The sequence below is a fragment of the Balaenoptera borealis genome (assembly GCF_965194805.1).
Source record: "Balaenoptera borealis genome assembly, chromosome: 18".
Lineage (NCBI taxonomy): Eukaryota > Metazoa > Chordata > Mammalia > Artiodactyla > Balaenopteridae > Balaenoptera > Balaenoptera borealis.
The window spans coordinates 72,631,510-72,646,801 of record NC_138877.1 but is presented as its reverse complement, the minus strand read 5'-3'; the positions used below and the strand labels follow the sequence as shown (position 1 = coordinate 72,646,801).

Sequence of the window (15,292 nt, the reverse complement as noted above, 5' to 3'; positions counted from 1 at the left end):
CAGTTGGGCTCATTGACTCAAAGCTAGTCAAAAAGCCAATTTAATAAACTACAAAAATGTCTTTGGCTAAATCATGGCCTTAGATGAAGGCAATGGGAATTACTCAAGTGGATCTGATGAGAGTCTTCAGTTCACAGTGCTTTGTACCCAGTCCAACTCAAATGCCCTCCAGTTGGAAAACTTCAGGTCACTCAGAAGCAAATCCTTGACTTCAAAAAAGGTTGATATTTACCAAAAAGTAAGGCTTAAAGCATTTCAAGTAAAACTGTTTTCTGTAGCTTTAAAAATATACAAACCAAAAGAGCCACTTTTCCTGCATACAATTATATATAATGGTCTAGAATTTAAATATATATATATAATATATATATTTTTCCCAAGAGGGAGGTCTATGCAATGAACAATACATGTTCTAGAAAGTGCAAAATTATGGCAAGCCAACCAATATAGCAAGCTATAACATCAATACATAGTATTTGATAACTTCTTAGAATAATTGTTTTCAAATGCATCAATTTTAACTGAAGTAAATGTGCTAGGTTAACCAATCCTGTATAAAAATGCACTCCGATTTGTAGTAGTTTAAAATAGCAATAACTTCTCACCATTCAGCAAATTGCTGGGTGGTCCTGTGGTGCTTTCACCTGCCCTTCCTCATGCAGTTGCTAGGTGACCAGACTGGAAGCCAACCGGTTTTTCTAGCAGATCTGGCAGTGAGTGTAGGCAATTCCCTGGAAGCCTTCAGTTCTCTTCCATGAGGCCTCTCACCCTCCAGGAAGCTAGACCAGTTTCCTCCCATGGGGGTCTCAGGGTAGCCTCCCAAGACAGGAAGATTGAAAGCTGCAAGCTTCTTGACATCTGGGCCCAGAATTTGCCTAACATTTTTATCTGGGTAAATCAAGTCACTTATCCAGGCAGACTGAAGGAGAGGAGAGGAACAAAACCGCATTGTAAGAGAGTATGGGAACAATTATACCCACTTTGAGAATAGCACAGTCTTCCTTAATTTCCTCATAAACTGAGAGACAAATGCCCCTATTATATTCCCAAGCACTGGTCCCATTTCCACAATTCTCATAATGTTGAATGATAGCCATTATGCTTTACATGTATGCCATTATATAAATTTGGAAAAAGTTCTAGACTTTGGAATATATAACTATATTATACCATTGAAAAAAATATAAGAATAATTTCTATATTCACACTTTAACTTTCTATAGCATTTCAACCAAGACAATAATCTAATTAGTTAATTCTTAGTGCCATGAACACTGACTGTGAGCCCAAATAAATGATAGTGCATTTGGATTTTAGTAGTTATTTATTATTCTCATTTATCAAATTCCCATTATCAAAAGTTGTATTCAGTATGTTAACTGATATGATCAAATTTGAAAATGCTAAAAATTTATAATGATATGGTTTAAAATGAAGAATAAGTAATAGATTTACTATTTATGAAGCATTTATTTATGTATTCATTTATTATGTATGTACCCTATTTTTTAATAGCTTTATCTGCAACATAATGTTGGACTCTATCTAAGTCAACTCTATCTGTGGTCCAGGAAAACAGCAATGGTTGAGAAAGCTCCCTACCTATGTTTTTGCCCCCAAGAAGTTACTAACTTCAAAGGATCATACTGCTCCTGTATATTCTGAGATAAATGCCCACCTCCATCCTTTCTAAATGACTAAGATAAAACTGTCTCCATTCTTCCTCATAACCTCTTGTGGACTCTTGGATGATTCTCTTGCTGGCCTGCCTCTATAAGTCCCAAGACCCTTTTCCATTTCTTTGAGAAGTCTCTTATTAATGATCTCCCAATTGCTATAGCCTGAAAAAAATATCACCTCCTTAATTGTCTAGAGCATTTTGTCTTTTACATGTGACATAAGTCAATATGAGAAAAATAACAAAACAGTCTATTTCAATACAATTCAAAGAAACAAACTTTGTAAGTTTAAGCCTTGTGATCCATTTCAAAGCTCTTAATTATCCATATGGTAAGTATAATCTTCAGTGAATCCAAATATTCACTTGTTCTTTTTTTCCCATTATTTGAAAGCCTTCACTCTTGATCAAATAAAATATGAGGCTCAATGACATGCATAGAGGATATATTCTAGGATTCCTATCATAGAAAAATTTATGAGAAAATTCTAAAGAAATAACAAAGAGTGGCAGGGAGGAAGTATGATTTTTGTGGCTTACCTATTTTTTGGCTACTGTTCTCAATGGGAACATTGGCCTGCCGCAGCCTATTTCATCTTTCCCCTCCACAAAAATTTAACAACCATTTTTGACTCTTTGATTTCTTCTGATTTTCAATTCCCTAATTTAAGACTTTAATTTTAGAGATAAAGAGATAAAAAAATATAAGGGGCATGCTGTGTTTATGTTTGGTGGGGAGGGAGGGTAGCATACAAGGTCCACCATGTGTTTAGGGAAGGAAAGGGTCTTTCATCTTGTCTTAATATCTTTATCTGTTGTCTGCCAACTTTTACTTTAAAGGATTGTACAGTAAATATTTTCAGTTTTTCAGGACCTACAGTCTTCCAGCTACTCCTCAACTCTTCCAGAACAGCAAAAAGTCAGGCATAAACAATATGTAAATCAATGGGCATGGCCACATTCCTGTAAAATTTATCTACAAAAACAAGTAGCTAGCCAGATTTGGGCAACTGCTTGTAGTTTGCCAACCCCTGATCAAGATTTTTGGTTATTTTGAGAGAGAAGAAATGGAAACAACACACACAGAGCTTTTGTGTTTTCCATAAGCTTTATCCTTGAAGACCCTGTAATTGGATGAAATTGCAAAGGAATTTCTGAAAAACGCACACATGGACTATTGATTCTAACTTTTGGACCATCCACCCAGAAGCCCTAACCTGTCAGTTACTTCAGGTTATAATACACATTTTCTCTGTGTACCATCTAATTCCTAGAATTGCTTTATTTCAAAAACTTTTAGGCAACGTTCTCTCTGCTGATGTCTTAGGTGATTTACTGGAGTAAGCAGCAATCTAACAGTCATTAAATTCATCCTGTCTCATCATTTTTATAGACAACAATCCATTCTGTCTGGTCTACTTTTGTTTATAAAATAACTGGTTTAAAATGGGTAAAAAGTCCATGGAAAGACAATAACAAGTTTAAATTCTCCTTCCAGTGATTGATACTACACTCCCTGTATTCATGGTAAATGATCTAATCTTCATTAAAACTTTGCTTTGACCAACTGAGATAAATAACCAAAGGTAATCAGTTTTGGAATGATATTAATGTACTGCCCATGAGAGGCAATTCCACATTTCTATCCAGTGAGATAGTTGGCCCAAGGTATAGATTTTCCACTTTACCCTAAAGTGGAACTAACATCAGATTAGGAAACAAAGAAAATAAATTAAATCATGAAAGCAATTATGCTGAAGTTCAGTAAAACCTACCATACAAGGCAAAATAGAATATATCATCTTCCTTCCTCTCTGAGAATTTGCTCTGTTGCCAAACTGTATCCACTTTCTCCCAAAGAAATCTTTCTTGCTTTGTGTACTAGACATAAAACAAAATTACTTGTTCCCATGTACAATCCAGAAATGGGGCATACATACATTTACTGAGTTGGTGAACATCCATGGACAGTTAAATTATTCCGTTTTTTGTTTTTTTTTTTTCCCAATGAAGGTTCAGATAAGGACTCAGTAAAAGATTATCCTTCTAGATAATTGTATTTATTTATTTTTTGATTTACATTCAATTGAATGAAACGTTTTCAACAATATACTCTTGATATTGGGATAAGTCTGGTTTTCAAAACATAAATCATTTCTTCTTAACTTCTCTTGAATCACTTTACTACTTTCATTAAGTACCTGAGTCTCATTTTATGTGAGGTTCATGATTTGGGAGCTTAGGTATATATTTGGCATAGTTTCAAGAAATAAATTTATTTTTCTTTCTCATTTACCCATAGATGTGTCCATACTTTGAAATCATTTTATAGAGGAAGGGGCCACTATTTTCCTGGTACTTTACTGAAATCAGGAGATTTTATTTGCCTGGAGATAATAACTATTCAAAAAATTCAGTTACACTTTTTAGAAGATGGTATATAAAATGTAATTTTTCTTTTAAAGAGCTCTGTCATTTCCTGTGTGACTATCTCTAATCACCACTAAACATAGATAACTGAGGTTAAAGTGAATGTGTGACTTGAAATGAAGAAATTTTACATATATACATCACTTTACATAATTGATTCCACACAATCCCTGACTGGTGTTTTTAAATAATGTATATTTTAAAATTAAGCCACATTTTTAAATGACAATGAAACCTGCTTTCTCCCTGCCAAAGCAAATGGAACAGAGACAGCAGATATTCCCGCATTTGTGGGTTTTTTTTTTTTTTTTAACATAGTTCTCTCCATAATGCCTTAAAAACAGTCATTGTTATACAAGAACATAGAAAGGTCATAGAAGATTAACTATAAATTTAATTTGACACTTAAAAACTACTATAATTCACTTTAAATTGTTAATAGGATCCTATAAATTTTAGATTCATAGCAGGAAACATTTAGTAGCTTGAAATAAAGAGTATTATTATTTTTACAGAGACTTTTTTATTGAAGTATAGTTGACTTACAGTATTAGATTAGTTTCAGGTGTACAACATAGTGATTTGATATTTTTATAGATTATACCCCACATAAAGTTATAAAATACTGGCTATATTCCCTGTGTTGTACATTACATCTTTGTAACTTATTTATTTTATATCTAGTATTTTTTATCTCTTAATCCCTTTCCCCTTTCATGCCCCACATTCCACACCTCTAACATCTGGTAACCACTAGTCTGTTATCTGTATCTGTGAGTCTATTTTGGTTTTGTTATATTTGTTCTTTTTTTTTATTTTTTAGACTACACATGTAAATGAAAAAACACAATGTGATCTTTGACATTGGTCTTAGTAATATTTTTTGGATCTTTTGCCTCAGTCAAGGGAAACAAAAGCAAAAATAAACAAATAAGACCTAATCAACCGTAAAAGCTTTTGCATAGGGCAGGAAACCATCAACAAAAGAAAAAGGAAACCTATAGAATAGGAGAAGATATTTGCAAATGATATGTCTGATAAGGGGTAATATCCAAAATATATAAAGAACACATAAATTTCAATATCAATAAAACAATCTGATTAAAAAATGGGCAGAGGACCTGAATAGGCATTTTTCCAAAGAAGACATATAGATGACCAACAGGAACTTGAAGAGATACTCAGCACCACTAATCGTCAGGAAAATGCAAATCAAACCACAGTGAGATATATCTCACACCTTTTAGAATCTCTATCATCAAAAAGGACAAAAAATAGCAAGTCTTGGAGAGGATGTGGAGAAAAGGGAACCCTAGTACAGTGTTAATGGGAATGTAAATTGATACAGTCACTATGAATTTATTTATTTAATTTATTTATTTGGCTGCTTTGGGTCTTTGTTGCGGTGCGCGGGCTTTTCATTGCAGTGGCTTCCCTTGTTGCAGAGCACAGGCTCTATGCGCGCAGCCTCAGTAGTTGTGGCGCAAGGGCTTAGTTGCTCCACGGCATGTGGGATCTTCCTGGACCAAGGTTCAAACCCGTGTCCCCTGCATTAGCAGGCAGATTCTTAACCACTGCGTCACCAGGGAAGTCCCAGGTACAGTCATTATGGAAAACAGTATGGAAGTTCCTGAAAAAATTGAAAATAGAACTGCCATATGATCCAGTGTTTCTACTCCTGAGTATTTATTCAAAGAAAATGAAAACAATTATTTGAAAATATATGCACCCTAATGTTCATAGCAGCGTTATTTATAATAGTCAATATACAAAAGAGTACTATTTTTTACAGTAACTAGACATTTGGTTTTTCTCAACTGGAAATGGTTGTCTTAATATTTCAGTTTTAGTAATTCATTCCAAGGGATGTTTTCTTTAGTCTGAGTCTCTGCCTTGTTTCTCTGCCCAGCACACACACTTATACTGAATATCAGAACTTTCTGTCCTTCCTCAAGGGATTCTGAAGATCCTGGGTTTTCTCCTAAACTTCAGTCTTCCTTACAAAGGCACCATCATCTGCTGAGACGTCATCCTGATCTTAATTGCTATATTCTTTGAGCTTCCTTGTATTATTTTCTACAAGGTTTTCTTCACCTGTTACACCTCTTACTTGCTGGAACTACTATCTCTTGTGATTTAATGCTGATCTCTGACACCTACCTGACCTGTCTGAGCTTCCTAGGACAGCCATGGGTTGATATGGTCCAACAGCAGTAACAGTAAATATTTAATATTCAACATTAATAGTAATGACTTGCCTTTATGTGGTATATTAGAGCTTTGTAAAATATTTTCATAGCATTTAATCCAGCCCCACACCTGCTTTGTGATACAAGTAAAGCATCAATAAGTCTTTAAAATTAGACTGAGTCTCAGAAAATTAAAAGAACTCACCTGGTATTACAGAACAAAAAGGTGGAAAAATGGGGACTCCACTGAAGTTTTCAAACAAATTTATTCATTCTAATACCTATGCCCATGCTGTCTCTGAGTGGGGAGAGAGACACAGAGTCAGAGACAGAGGAAGAGAGAGAATTTCAGTCTGGCTGGCTCTCTTACCAATCATAGTTCATTATTTAAAATTGGTTATTATACACATATATGCACACATTTGCAAACACACACACACACACACGCACACGGAATAGTCACATAATTACTTCAGAGAAACCACCCATTGACCTCACTCTTATATCCTTTTTACTTGCTAAATACATGAAAACTAGACTTTGGAGATCCAGGGAAGAATTACAGGATATATTATATTTTGGAAGTAATGGCAATACACTATGAATATATAATTTACTACAAGATGCTAGATATACCAGCAGGTCTTCAGAAATCATATTTGAAGTACTAAAAATCAGTTTGCATATCACTGCAGTAAGATATGTGTTGACATGAATTTTTGAATGATAGTATTGTACTATTGATAATATTATTAAATATCACCAACATAATGTTCTACTTCATGGCTCAGTTTGCATTGATTTACTCCGTCATTCAGAGATACTAACTAGAAAGCCAAACCAAGAAGGAAACTGTTATTTTACTGTGGCAAAATTCTATTTAAGATATTTTTCAAAAATTAGTAACTAAAATGACCTACCAACAAAAAAGAGGCAAATTCTAATGTATGGAAATATAAGTGATACAGAAATATTAAATGAATTATGTTAAATTATCTTACCATTTTACACTAGACTATATCACATCCAGTTGTACTTTCAGCCAAATTTGCCTTTGCACAGTTCTAATTCATAAACCACTATTCACTTGAGAAAAGTGACAATTTAATTTTCTCAAATATAAATATCCACTAATTTTAGAAATAATATATTATCAGAATCACAGTCATTGCTTTAGAGATGGAAGCATATGAATGCATATAAAATGTCTAAAAATAACATGTCTTATTTTTCAGCTGCTGGCACATTAAAGAAAATGCCTCAGTACCTTTTAATCTCAACACTAAATGCATTTTGTTATGAACAAAATAAATGAGTATGACTCAATTTGTGTATCAGAAAACGTAAATAGTTCTCATAATTTATGTTAACCACAAACCAGATGTTACTTTAGTAATTAGTTGAATTCATCCTAATGGATCTCCTCTATATATAGAAAAATCTTTAGTTAGCATACTGTGTTGTGGTTAACATCCAAGGTTAATGTTGTTTTTCATTTGAAGCTACATGAGTTTGTTTTTAGTAAGCTATGCCTTTTTAAAATATAGTCTCCTTACATTTGTAACACTGACTTTTTAATACAGATTAAGAGCAACAACCTGGAAAAAACAAACAAAGGAAAACATAGGTTCATTAGGTTATTTCACTTAAAAAAAATAATTTTACCATTAGCAGCACAAACTATATACCACACCAAATATCAAGTGTGTTCGTGTTCAGTGTGTTCAATGTCTTCACGGACACATAGACATGTACACACACACTACATACACACAACCATTTGAATATCAACACAGAATTCAACATCTGAAGGATAATGTCATTTGATCACTTTGTGGTGGATCATACCATTTCATATCATTTCACGGACAAGTGTTTTATAAGATAGCATGCTTCTTTTGCAGGATAATCTATTAATGGCATAAAGTAGTGTTTTGTTATTTTAATAATAGACTTTATTTTTTGAGCAATTTTAGTTTACAGAAAAATTAAGCAGGAAGTACAGAGAATTCCTATAGATCCTTTTACCACCCTTCACAGTGTGTTCTATTATTGACATCTTGCTTGAATGTGGTACATTTGTTATAATTAGTGAACCAATATTATTATTAACCAAACTCCATAGTTACATTCTCTTCTTGTGTTGTACATTCTGTGGGTTTTGACAACTGTGCAATAACTAATATCTACCATTATCGTACCATACAGAGTATTTTCACTGCCCTGAAAACCCCTCTGCCCTACCAACTCACACCTAACTCCTTGTCTTCCAAACCCCAGACACCACTAATCTTGTTACTATCTCCCAGCTTTGGGTTTTCCAGAATGTCATACAGCTGGAATCATACAGTATGTAACCACTTCAGATTGGCTTCTCTCACTTAGTCATATGCATTTAAGATTCCTCCAAGCCTTTTCATAGCTTGATAGCTATTTTTCTCAGTTCTTTTTAGTGCTGAATAAAATTTTATTGTCTGAATGTACCACAAAGAGCTCATATAGCTAGCTCATAAAAAAAAAAAAAGCCCAATAAAAAATGGGCAGAAGATCTAAACAGACATTTCTCCAAAGAAGACATACAGAGGGCCAAGAGGCACATGAAAAGATGCTCAACAACACTAATTATTAGAGAAATATAAATCAAAACTACAATGAGATATCACCTCATACTAGTCAGAATGGCCATCATAAAAATCTCTACAAACAATAAATGTTGGAGAGAGTGTGGAGAAAAGGGAACCCTCCTACGCTGTTTGTGGGAATGTAAATTGGTACAGACATTATGGAGAACAGTATGGAGGTTCCTTAAAAAGCTAAAAATGGAGCTACCATATGATCCAGCAATCCCACTCCTGGGCATATATTCAGAGGAAAACATGGTTCGAAAGAATACATGCCCCCCAAAGTTCATTGCAATGCTGTTTACAATAGCCAAGACGTGGAAGCAACCTAAATGTCCAATGACAGATGAATGGATAAAGAAGATGTATTATGCACACACACACACACACACACACACACACACACACACACACACACACTGGAATATTACTCAGCCATTAAAAAGAATGAAATAATGCCATTTGCAGCAACATGGATGGACCTGGACATTATCATACTAAGTGAAGTAAGTCAGACAGAGAAAGACAAATATCATATGATATTGCTTATATGCAGAATGTAAAATAACAAAAGATACAAATGAACTTATTTACAAAACACAACTAGGCTCACAGACTTAGAAAACAAACTTATGGTTACCAGCGGGGAAGGGTGGGGGGAGGGATAGATTGGGAGTTTGGGATTGACATGTACACACTGCTATATTTAAAATAGATAACCAACAAAGACCTACTGTATAGCACAGGGAAATCTGCTCAATATTCTATAATAACCTAAATGGGAAAGGAATTTGAAAAAGAATACATACATGTATATGTATAATTGAATCACTTTGCTGTACACCTGACACTAACACAACATTGTTAATCAACTGTACTCCAATATAAAATGAAAATTATAAAAAATTCCATAAAGTTCCAAAAAGCAAACCTTGAATTTGCTGTGCCAGCAACTAGTTACATAGCATTTACATTTTATTTACAACTAATTATATAGAATTCACATAGTTTTAGGTATTATAAGTAATCTAGAGATGATTTAAGGTGTATGGGCATATGTATATAGGTTATATGCAAATACTATACCATTTTATGTCAGGGACTTGAACATCCTCAGATTTTGGAATCCACAGGGGTCCTGGAATCGATCCCCTCCAGATACCAAGGGACAATTGTACTGTCCCTACAGGAAGGTTGTTATAAAGATGTCAAAATATGTATTATAGATTCTTAGATAACCTAAGCAAGTAAATTACAGAGAACCAATGGGCTTAAGTTTACTAAAATCTACTTTACAAGGCAAAATAGACTGTATTCTGGATGAAAGGTGATGAGCATCCTTCCCCTGTGAGGATTTTTGCTTCACTGCAAACTGAATTCTTCATAGGGTGAATTCAAGTATCAAAATAATGTATAACAATTATTGCCCTAACCACTGAAAGTGATGAAATCACTTTCCTAAGACATTTGAATCACTTAAATGTAAGTGACAAATAACTCTTCATTACATTAAAATCTGCTTTTGAAGGAAAAAGAAATAGTCCAATGAGACTATTGATATACCATATATTAATGTATTACCATGAAAATTTAAATGATAGGGTAAAAATGAAGATATAAACTTCTATCATCAGTATATTCTTACATTGATAATATGAAACCACTTTCCTGCCTTTCTCTCTTTTTCTCCCTAGTATTTTCCTGTCTTTATCCATTAGTAAATAAATGACAAAGGAGAGGATCTCTCACATGATTACTAAGAGACCCGGGCTAAGCCCAGAGATTTCAAATAACTGTCCTATTGAGCTTCACTGAGTTGATTTCTGAAGCCATGCTCCCTTTGAGGTCCCAAGGTCTCCTTTTAATAAGACCAATTTACAGCAAGTTATATATATAAAAGGCATGATGTGCTCACAAATAAACATTTTAATAACTCAGTATGAACTGAAATTGTATAAGATGCTATTTTAAATCACTTCCTCTTGTATCCTACACTGTGCTTTATTTTTCTGTGTTTTCTGCATCTTCCAAACAAACATCTTCCTCTTTAACATGAATTCTATTCTTCTTAATGATTAATTTTCAAGCTTTGTGTTTCAATTTCTGATTAGCTGTAAGATAGCTTATAAATATTGCCTAAATCCACAGAAGGAGCATTTTGTGAAAGTGTTAGATTCGGAAAACAAAAAGATTGAGTTAACTATAGCTTAAATTGTGATCATTAAGCCTAAAGAAAAGCGTGCTAAATTTTTGTATATTGGCCATGGCACTTAGCATAGTGCCTACACCCTTGTAGTTTATAAATATAAATTCACAAAAGGGTGACTTAAGTAAACATGGCGACCTCATGTCTGTAGCAAACGTTTGGTGACTTTTCTCCCCTTCCTTCCTTTCTCCCTCATTCACTCCTTCCCCCACAACGTGACCTTCCTTGACAATCTTTTTACATTTTCTATCCTGGGTCCCCCAAACTCACACTGTGAAGCTATTGACATTTTGTCAATAGTATCCTTGATCTCTTGATCCTCGATCTCTAGTCACTAGAGACCAGCAATACCTGTTACCATTGAAGACAACCAAACGTGTCCAGATATTGTCAATTGTCTCATGGGGGTGGGTGCAAAATCTCCCCAGGTTGAGAATAATTTCTTTAGGGTGTGGTTCACCAAATGACAGAATAAAGTGATCTTAATGACAAAGAACCAGGGGAAGGTAGAACTTGGAGCAGAGATAGTTTTGGTGTCCAGTTATCTGGATTCCTGGAGGGTGTAGCTGGTTGTTATTTTTAACATTTGACCAAGGAAACTGGTTACAGACATAACGCATTGCTTTACATCAGTGCAGTCAGTGCCCTGCTTTATTCTTACTTTGGGTGGAATATAGTAGACTGTGCATAAACCATGGTAAGACAATCAGACACAACCTATGGATTGTTGACAGGGAAGAGAAAGAACCTTTGAAAAATAGACAGTGGGGAGAAAGGAGCGTGGTGCCATCTGCTTTCTGTATCTGTGGTTCCGCATCCACAGATTCAACCAAAGATCGAATTGTTGAATATCTGGATGTAAACCCGCAGATATAGAGAGTGGACTGTGCTATGTTTTATATAAGGGACTTGAGTATCTGCAGATCTTGGTAACCAAGGAGACCCTGGCGCCAATCCCCCGCGGACACCTAGGGATGACTGTTTTTACCCTTTCTTCTTCCTGCTCACACTGGTAACATTCTTCTAAACCACAAAGTTACTTAGCACAAGCCAGAGACCAACAAAGCATTCCAATGTTCTTTTGATTCTGAGGATGTTTCTGCACTTTCATCAAATCCATTAAATTTCATTTGACTTGAGAAGTCTTTTGAGGCAACGTTTTCACCTAAGAATCTTTGCTAAATATGTATTAGAGAACACTGGAATACTAAATCTACCAATGTATTCTCTCGAGTCACTCTCTGGGATATTTCTACACATTTTGGAGAGAATGAATGTATTGTACTTTGCTTCCAAGAAAAACCTTTACATTAGGTCCCCTGTGAAGGAAAACCAAAAATTGCCTAAATACATCTTACCCTGTGTGAAAATTTTCTTATCATATATATTAAGATCCCTGTATAAATCAATGGGAGATGTGTACATGGTTCAGAGGAATTAATTCATCTCATACAGTGAAGTCTAGATATAACTAGGATTTGTTTTAGGTGATGAAAATCAAACTTCCATATTTAATGTGACGGATGATAATGAAGACTTCCTACAGTTAAACATAAAATGTGTGTGCATGTCTGTTTGTATGTGTTGTGTGTATGAAATTATATGTATATATTTATAGAGAGAGAGAGAGGGAGAAAGAGTTAATTTCTGTTCAGACAATTAAAAAATAGCAACTCTATACTTAATAAAGTCACATAAATTCAGTATGTCTAGAAAATATGGCAATTTATTTAGGATTTCTCTCAGGATAAAGTAAAAATTATCCCACTGCCACTGTTTTGAAGTGCAGGGGAAAACAAGTTAATTTAATTAGACATGTTAATTGCTGGCTGACACACAGATAATAGAAAAGCATTACTTGAAGAACAGCCGTAATTAAAATAACTAAAGAATGTATTATGCACAAAAAATTAATAAAGTGCCTTTTTTCTTTTTCTGATATGGCGCTTCTTATATCAGAACTCTACACACAGCAGATCAAAATATAATAAACAAGTTGACTTTACTGTTGGAAAAACCTATGTAGTTATATTAATGAAGGGTGTAGCATCAGTGATACAATCATTACCCCCGGAGGACAGGTAAACAGATTCATGTAGGATGATGTAAATAAACAAAAAGGGAAAAAGAAATCTTCTCAATCTTTCCTGACAATAGTGATCTGAAGAACTCTTCCATTTTCCACTGAATGCATCTGCCTTTTTCCACCAAAGAATTTCATACCTACTGTTGTAAATCATTATCTAGCATCGCTTCCTTCACTACAAGATACAAATTTCAGGCTCTGTGCATATAGAGTGCTGACATTTATTTGCTGAGATTTATATTCATTTTAAAAAGTCTAACTGTCAACATCTGAGAATCATTTTTGACTGCATATCTGGCTTGAGATTTTGTGTCTTTTTTATATAAAAAAGCCCATGGCAAACTAAGAAATCTAGCATTTTGTCAAAATGAATATATAATTCTATCTCTTTTTCCTTCTGAAGTCTTAGTTGGTTTCTTAAAATGTGTGTGTGTGTTTGTGTGTGTAATGTCAGTGGAAGAAATATGAAGTAGGCAAAAATTAAATTAAAGATTGTTGTAATTATTTAGAGCAAATGATAAATTCATTTTTTCATTTGAAATGAACTTGTAGCAATCATTAAGAATTGGTGTTTAAAAATTATCTTTATTTAAAAGAACATTAATTGTTTAATAAGCCTAAAAATAGCACCACTTTAGGTACATCCTGAACACCACTATATAATTTTTTAAAAATCCAAAATAGTGAAGGCATTGGGTCCTTTGTAAAAAATCCTAGGCAAATATTATTAATTCTGTAGTAACTATATAACAAGCAGCACTACTGAAGTTTTGGTAGCTCATATATAATTTAAAACATATTTGGATCAGAATGTTTAATGTTCTCTATTTCTTCTAATTTTGTTAGCCCTATGAGTGCTGTTATATTTTCGAATATTCCTTCTTCAAAACTCCCATTGGCTTGCATTCAAGAGGCATTGGGAAGAGAGAACAGACATCTCTTTGCAGGAAAATTAAGATGCCTTGAGTTGGTGATGTCTTCCGTAGTGAGGTTCAGGGTGTTTTCTACATCTCATTTGGATGGAAGTGATTTATGGAACAAAATGAAATAAGTTTATCTTAGGAGGCTGAAAATCAGTAACTAGAAAATAATGAGTAAGGATGACGTGAGTTCCCATTGGTAGTGTTCAGCATACAATATGCCCATCTTAAAGGTGATATTTGCTGATTTTAACCAATTACAAATATTTAAGCACTTTTGTGTATAAAAGTTACATTTTTTAATACTGTAAATTGGAAAAGTTTGAAAGCAATGTTTTTTTTTAAGTTATTTAAATTAATTATTTATTTTTTAATTTTTTGGCTGTGTTGGGTCTTCGTTTCTGTGCGAGGGCTTTCTCTAGTTGCGGCAAGTGGGGGCCACTCTTCATCGCGGTGCGCGGGCCTCTCACTATCGCGGCCTCTCTTGTTGCGGAGCACAGGCTCCAGACGCGCAGGCTCAGTAACTGTGGCTCACGGGCCCAGTTGCTCCGCGGCACATGGGATCCTCCTAGACCAGGACTCGAACCCGTGTTCCCTGCACTGGCAGGCAGACTCTCAACCACTGCGCCACCAGGGAAGCCCAGCCCATGAAAGCAATGTTTTTTAAGAGAAATAAAGGAAAGGAAAGGAAAGAAAAAAGAAAAGAAAAGAATAAAAAAGAAAAAAAAGAAAAGAAAAGAAAAAAGAGAGGTGTGGTCCATACCAGAATATTCTATTTAGATCACAATTAAATTGTATCAACGCAACATTAAATGATTGTGTATTCAGACATAGAGGTCTTTGTAAGAAGCGCAGTTATTTTTAAATGACAGTAGATGGAAATCAATTAAAATAAATCAACTGATATTTCTATGGGATTTACTTAGGTAACATAATTTCCTTTAATATCTCACACTAAACTAATTCTTTATAACATTAAAAAATAAATATTTTTCCAAAGGTGCCATTACCAATAGACCAAGATAAGATGTGTGCATTTATTAGATAGCAGATATGAAAATCCCCACAATTTCATTATTTTGTAATAAAAATATTTTTTACCTTATATTTTAAAAAACTAAGAGATTTCACAAATATTCATAGTACCCAAACATTTGGTTTT

General features: G+C 34.2%; 2 long non-coding RNA genes across 2 annotated transcripts in view; both read left to right on the top strand.

The window, feature by feature from the left end:
• Positions 1–15,292, top strand: part of LOC309616055 — an 874,860-nt gene that overhangs the window by 835,984 nt on the left and 23,584 nt on the right. The window lies entirely within an intron of this gene.
• LOC309616044 lies at positions 4,079–14,877 on the top strand. The gene is made up of 2 exons (XR_014237233.1): positions 4,079–14,475; positions 14,801–14,877. It is a non-coding gene; the product is annotated as an uncharacterized lncRNA (long non-coding RNA).